The sequence below is a fragment of the Idiotropiscis lumnitzeri genome, unplaced genomic scaffold (assembly GCF_059441095.1).
Source record: "Idiotropiscis lumnitzeri isolate Australia: NSW breed Sydney's pygmy pipehorse unplaced genomic scaffold, RoL_Ilum_1.0 HiC_scaffold_270, whole genome shotgun sequence".
Taxonomy (NCBI): Eukaryota; Metazoa; Chordata; class Actinopteri; order Syngnathiformes; family Syngnathidae; genus Idiotropiscis; species Idiotropiscis lumnitzeri.
Window position 1 is genome coordinate 36,798 of NW_028283808.1, and position 7,362 is coordinate 44,159.

Consider the following 7,362-nt stretch of genomic DNA (forward strand, 5'->3'; position numbering starts at 1 on the left):
AGACATTGATCTTACTCTATCCCTATTTTTGTGACTTTCCTTCGAAGGGCGTGGCTATTACGGTGCCGCAGAGTCTGATTATTCTCCGTGGCAACAAAAGTTCCTGCAAAATGATTCAGATGATCCATCTTCTCGAAATTTTTCACATTTGAGGATATTCAGGCCCTGAAGACGGCTGCCAACTTATTTTTGATCGCAGTGGTAGCGCCACCAACTGGTTAAAACAAATACAAATTATTTTCGTAGATTTTTTTCTCCGGGCAGGTTAACAAAATCTACCTTACATTTGCTCGGATGAGTGTTTAGGCCTTGAGGATGTCACAATACGAAAGTCTTTCGCCTTCTTCAGAGTGTCACATGATGGTGTCTTGTGGCCCGTCTTTATCAGCTGATGTTCCATGAGGGCGTGACTTACCTGTCACAAGAATGAAGGCAAGTCACGCCCCCCGCTGTCCGTTCACTCCGCCAAAATGCTGCTCCAGGTGGTAGAGAGGATGAAGGCTCCCTTGTCTCTGTTCATGGTTTTTATGCCTCGCTTGCAGATCTCAATGGCCTCTCTGATCCAGCGCTGTTGTTTATTCTCTTCGGTGCGGATGACCCTGCCCTTCTCCCGGTCCATGATGTGGTTTTCCCTTTTGCAGCGGTCAGTGATTGCTGATTTGTAATGTTCATGTTGTGCTTGTTCTTTTACTGCTCTGATTTTTTAATTTTTTTGACAGGTAAGTCACACCCTCATGGAACATCAGCTGATAAAGACGGGTCTCAAGACACCATCATGCGACACTCTGAAGAAGGCAAAAGACTCGCCGAAACATGTCAGGTAAAAAATTAACCTAAAACATAATTGTCTGCTTTTAATGAATCAGTCAAATATCAATAATAAGAAGACAAAATGAACCTAATACAAATAAATGAATGCTTAATAACTCCCCTGCACATGCTCCTAAAAATCCAAACCTTCACCTGTAAATAAAACGTCCCGACCTGAAGACATCTTAATGTTATTATTTTGTTATACACACAGTGCCGCCAAGTGGAATAAAAAAAAATTTTTTATTTTAATTTTCACGCACTGCACGGTGCCCTTTTGACGAATCCGACTGAAAATTAGTCAGAAAAGACTCTAGACAATGATCTTACTCTCTGCCGAATTTTGTGACGTTTTGGCAAAAGGCGTGGCTATTACGGTGCTGAAAAGTCCGATTGTACTCTGTGGCAACAAAAGCTCCAGCAACATGAGTCAGATGATCCTATCTTCTCGAAGTTGCACACATTTGAGGATACTTAAGCCCTGAAGACATCTACCAACTTATTTTTCATCGTAGTAGTAGCGCCACCAACTGCTAATAGCTAATACAAGTTATTTTCTTGGATGTTTTTCTCCGTGCAACTCAACAAGGTCGCCCTCATATATGCTCGGATGACTGTTTCGGGCCATGAGGACGTCATAATACGAAATTTGTCCTTTTTCATGAAAAGTTGTGGGAGTGGCATTGCACTGTTCGGCAATAAAACAACGCTGATTATGAGGTTCTAAATATGAACAACAACTCGTGAAACTTTACACACACATCAGGCCGAGCAAATTTATCAATATTTTATACGTTAGTTGTGCAGCTTTTTTGAAATGGCTCACCATGGCCCTCGAGAAATGTTCAAAAAAGCAGCCCTGGTTGAGTGTTTCACCTCGCTTTTTGTAAATTTTATGGAGTACAGTGAACCCTCGGTTATCGCGGTTAATGGGGACCGAGACCATCCGCGAAAACTGAAAATCCGCGAAGTAGCGGCGCACCTTCAAAAATGCTTTAAAAAAATATACAATATATATAATATATATATATATATATATATATATATATATATATATATATATATATATATACGGGGGGAGAGAGAGAGAGAGAGAGTGAAATTCATGTTATAACAAAAAAAACAAATTATTATTAAAACTTATTATTTTTTTATTCCCCAACCATTCTTTTTGTATTTATTTAATTACTCCGACTTTTACCTGCTGGTACGCCGTCCGGTGTGCCCTGTGAAATGAAAGGTGGCATTCTTTATTTATTTATTACATTTATTCATTCATAACTGACAGCCTCGCGCTCCGCTCGTGCCCGGGCAGAAGAGGTGCTCCAATTCGGCTTAACTGTGACACACGCCCGCCCTCCTCCCCCGGAGCTTCCATTCGGTTAAACTTAGGGGCCGCTTGGCACCGCCCGTGCCCGGGGAAGGTGCTCCTCTTCGGCTTACTGTGACGCGAGCATGCCCTCCTCCTCCGGAGCTTCCATTCGGTTAAACTTAGGGGCCGCCTGGAACCGCCCGTGCCCGGGGAAGGTGCTCCTCTTCGACTTACTGTGACGCGAGCATGCCCTCCTCCTCCGGAGCTTCCATTCGGTTAAACTCAGGGGCCGCTTGGAACCGCCCGTGCCCGGGGAAGGTGCTCCTCTACGGCTTAACTGCCACGCACGCCGGCCGGAGCTCTGGTACGGTCCGAACCGCGCGAAACGTCGCCACCGATCGTGTCCGGGGGAACGTGCTCTTCTTCGTCCACTCTCCTCTTCGCCCACGCTCTTCTTCGGCGCCCGCCGGCCGTCTAACCGCTCCAGCGCCCCGTCGTGCCGCTCGGCGAAACTACAATGCCCCCGAATATTTTTTAGACCCGCGAAGCACTGAACCCGCGAAAGGTGAACCTCGAAGTAGCGAGGGTTCACTGTATGTATAAGACCAAGACCTACAAAAAAGTCTCTTGGAGCAATGAGCTAGGTTTTACAGGAAGTCGGCCATTTTGAATTTACTTAAAAGGGGGCGGGTCTCCACAATGGACTTTGTGTAGAAATTATTATTGGGGCCCGAGCAGCGACCGCGGCGAGGTCCCTATTGTTTTTGTAGAAATTATTATTACTTTTATTATTATTATTATTATTATTATTATTAGGGCCTGAGCAGCGACCGCTGCGAAGTCCCTATTGTTTTTGTAGAAATTATTATTATTATTATTTTTCCGATTGTTCGATCGCATTTTTGACCCCCGAAACATGCACAAAAACTCACCAAACTTGGCAGTCTCATCGGGCATGGCGAAAAATTTGATATTTTTTAACGTCTAATATGAACAGGAAGTGAGTTATGAATTTTTGAAAGTCCGACTTTTGCCCTTTTTTGCATGTTTACAGGGGTCATTCTTTTGCACCTTGATCCTAAAGGCTTCATCTGATTGCCTTAAAGTTCTGTCTGGAGCATCTGAAGACCTGGCACAAACACTGGGGCTAAAATTTTTTGTTTCCGAAATACTATATGACGGGGGCGGGGCATCAAAGTTTTCACTTAAGATTTCCTTCGCCGCAATGGACAAAATGCTTAATAACTCTCCTGCACATGCTGCTAAAAATCCAAAACTTCTTATTCCATTCTTATTTATTCATCTAATTTATATATTTGTCTGTATTACAGTTGTATTGCACTGGAGAGGGGAGCCCTCTAATCTCGTTGCACACTTGTGTACAATGACAATAAAGGGATTTCTATTTCTATTCTATTCATGTACATAAAGAGTCTGTACCTGAAGACATCTATATGTTTATATTCAGTTATACACCTTGCGCCAATCAATATCATTTTTTACATTTTGACGTACTGCACGGTGCCCTTTTAACGAATCTGATTGAAAATTGGCTAGAAAAGACTCAAGACATTGATCTTACTCTATCCCTATTTTTGTGACTTTCCTTCGAAGGGCGTGGCTATTACGGTGCCGCAGAGTCTGATTATTCTCCGTGGCAACAAAAGTTCCTGCAAAATGATTCAGATGATCCATCTTCTCGAAATTTTTCACATTTGAGGATATTCAGGCCCTGAAGACGGCTGCCAACTTATTTTTGATCGCAGTGGTAGCGCCACCAACTGGTTAAAACAAATACAAATTATTTTCGTTGATTTTTTTCTCCGGGCAGGTTAACAAAATCTACCTTACATTTGCTCGGATGAGTGTTTAGGCCTTGAGGATGTCACAATACGAAAGTCTTTTGCCTTCTTCAGAGTGTCACATGATGGTGTCTTGTGGCCCGTCTTTATCAGCTGATGTTCCATGAGGGCGTGACTTACCTGTCACAAGAACGAAGGCAAGTCACGCCCCCGCTGTCCGTTCACTCCGCCAAAATGCTGCTCCAGGTGGTAGAGAGGATGAAGGCTCCCTTGTCTCTGTTCATGGTTTTTATGCCTCGCTTGCAGATCTCAATGGCCTCTCTGATCCAGCGCTGTTGTTTGTTCTCTTCGGTGCGGATGACCCTGCCCTTCTCCCGGTCCATGATGTGGTTTTCCCTTTTGCAGTGGTCAGTGATTGCTGATTTGTAATGTTCATGTTGTGCTTGTTCTTTTACTGCTCTGATTTTTCATTTTTTTGACAGGTAAGTCACACCCTCATGGAACATCAGCTGATAAAGACGGGTCTCAAGACACCATCATGCGACACTCTGAAGAAGGCGAAAGACTCGCCGAAACATGTCAGGTAAAAAATTAACCTAAAACATAATTGTCTGCTTTTAATGAATCAGTCAAATATCAATAATAAGAAGACAAAATGAACCTAATACAAATAAATGAATGCTTAATAACTCCCCTGCACATGCTCCTAAAAATCCAAACCTTCACCTGTAAATAAAACGTCCCGACCTGAAGACATCTTAATGCTATTATTTTGTTATACACACAGTGCCGCCAAGTGGAATCAAAAATTTGTTTTTATTTTAATTTTCACGTACTGCACGGTGCCCTTTTGACGAATCCGACTGAAAATTAGTCAGAAAAGACTCAAGACAATGATCTTACTCTCTGCCGAATTTTGTGACGTTTTGGCAAAAGGCGTGGCTATTAAGGTGCTGAAAAGTCCGATTGTACTTTGTGGCAACAAAAGCTCCGGCAACATGACTCAGATGATCCTATCTTCTCGAAGTTGTACACATTTGAGGATACTTCAGCCCTGAAGACATCTACCAACTTATTTTACATCGTAGTAGTAGCGCCACCAACTGGTAAAAGCTAATACAAGTTATTTTCTTGGATGTTTTTCTCCGTGCAACTCAACAAGGTCGCCCTCATATATGCTCGGATGACTGTTTCGGCCATGAGGATGTCACAATACGAAATTCGTGATTTTTCGTGAAAAGTTGTGGGAGTGGCATTGCACTGTTCGGCAATAAAACAAAGCTGATTATGAGGTTCTAAATATGAACGACAACTCGTAAAACTTTACACACACATCAGGCCGAGCAAATTTATCAATATTTTATAAGTTAGTTGTGCAGCTTTTTTGAAATGGCTCGCCATGGCCCTCGAGAAATGTTAAAAAAAAGCAGCTCTGGTTGAGTGTTTCACCTCGCTTTTTGTAAATTTTATGGAGTACAGTGAACCCTCGGTTATCGCGGTTAATGGGGACCGAGACCACCCGCGAAAACTGAAAATCCGCGAAGTAGCGGCGCACCTTCAAAAATGCTTAAAAAAAATATACAATATATATAATAAATATATAAATATATATATATATATATATATATATATATATAAATATATATACGGGGAGAGAGAGAGTGAAATTCATGTTATAACAAAAAAACCAAATTATTATTAAAACGTATTATTTTTTTATTCCCCAGCCATTCTTTTTGTATTTATTTAATTACTCCGACTTTTACCTGCTGGTACGCCGTCCGGTGTGCCCTGTGAAATGAAAGGTGGCATTCTTTATTTATTTATTCATTTATTCATTCATAACTGACAGCCTCGCGCTCCGCTCGTGCCCGGGCAGAAGAGGTGCTCCAATTTGGCTTAACTGTGACACACGCCCGTCCTCCTCCCCCGGAGCTTCCATTCGGTTAAACTTAGGGGCCGCTTGGCACCGCCCGTGCCCGGGGAAGGTGCTCCTCTTCGGCTTACTGTGACGCGAGCATGCCCTCCTCCTCCGGAGCTTCCATTCGGTTAAACTTAGGGGCCGCTTGGAACCGCCCGTGCCCGGGGAAGGTGCTCCTCTTCGGCTTACTGTGACGCGAGCATGCCCTCCTCCTCCGGAGCTTCCATTCGGTTAAACTTAGGGGCCGCTTGGAACCGCCCGTGCCCGGGGAAGGTGCTCCTCTTCGGCTTACTGTGACGCGAGCATGCCCTCCTCCTCCGGAGCTTCCATTCGGTTAAACTTAGGGGCCGCTTGGCACCGCCCGTGCCCGGGGAAGGTGCTCCTCTACGGCTTAACTGCCACGCACGCTGGCCGGAGCTCTGGTACGGTCCGAACCGCGCGAAACGTCGCCACCGATCGTGTCCGGGGGAACGTGCTCTTCTTCGTCCACTCTCCTCTTCGCCCACGCTCTTCTTCGGCGCACGCCGGCCGTCTAACCGCTCCAGCGCCCCGTCGTGCCGCTCGGCGAAACTACAATGCCCCCGAATATTTTTTAGACCCGCGAAGCACTGAACCCGCGAAAGGTGAACCGCGAAGTAGCGAGGGTTCACTGTATGTATAAGACCAAGACCTACAAAAAAGTCTCTTGGAGCAATGAGCTAGGTTTTACAGGAAGTCGGCCATTTTGAATTTACTTAAAAGGGGGCGGGTCACCACAATGGACTTTGTGTAGAAATTATTATTGGGGCCCGAGCAGCGACCGCGGCGAGGTCCCTATTGTTTTTGTAGAAAATATTATTACTTTTATTATAATTATTATTATTATTATTAGGGCCTGAGCAGCGACCGCTGCGAAGTCCCTATTGTTTTTGTAGAAATTATTATTATTATTATTTTTCCGATTGTTCGATCGCATTTTTGACCCCCGAAACATGCACAAAAACTCACCAAAGTTGGCAGTCTCATCGGGCATGGCGAAAAATTTGATATTTTAATGTCTAATATGAACAAGAAGTGAGTTATGAATTTTTGAAAGTCCGACTTTTGCCCTTTTTTGCATGTTTACAGGGGTCATTCTTTTGCACCCTGATCCTAAAGGCTTCATCTGATTGCCTTAAAATTCTGTCTGTAGCTTCTGAAGACCTGGGACAAACACTGGGGCTAATATTTTTTGTTTCCGAAATACTATATGACGGGGGCGGGGCATCAAAGTTTTCACTTAAGATTTCCTTCGCCGCAATGGACAAAATGCTTAATAACTCTCCTGCACATGCTGCTAAAAATCCAAAACTTCACATGTACATAAAGAGTCTGTACCTGAAGACATCTATATGTTTATATTCAGTTATACACCTTGCGCCAATCAATATCATTTTTTACATTTTGACGTACTGCACGGTGCCCTTTTAACGAATCTGATTGAAAATTGGCTAGAAAAGACTCAAGACATTGATCTTACTCTATCCCTATTTTTGTGA

At 43.6% G+C, this 7,362-nt stretch overlaps 1 long non-coding RNA gene across 1 annotated transcript; it reads left to right on the forward strand.

The window, feature by feature from the left end:
* The first annotated feature begins 725 nt into the window (after window positions 1-725).
* Window positions 726-4,501, forward strand: LOC148314549 (uncharacterized). The gene is made up of 3 exons (XR_015841688.1): window positions 726-820; window positions 4,231-4,331; window positions 4,407-4,501. It is a non-coding gene; the product is annotated as an uncharacterized LOC148314549 (long non-coding RNA).
* The last annotated feature ends 2,861 nt before the right edge of the window (window positions 4,502-7,362 follow it).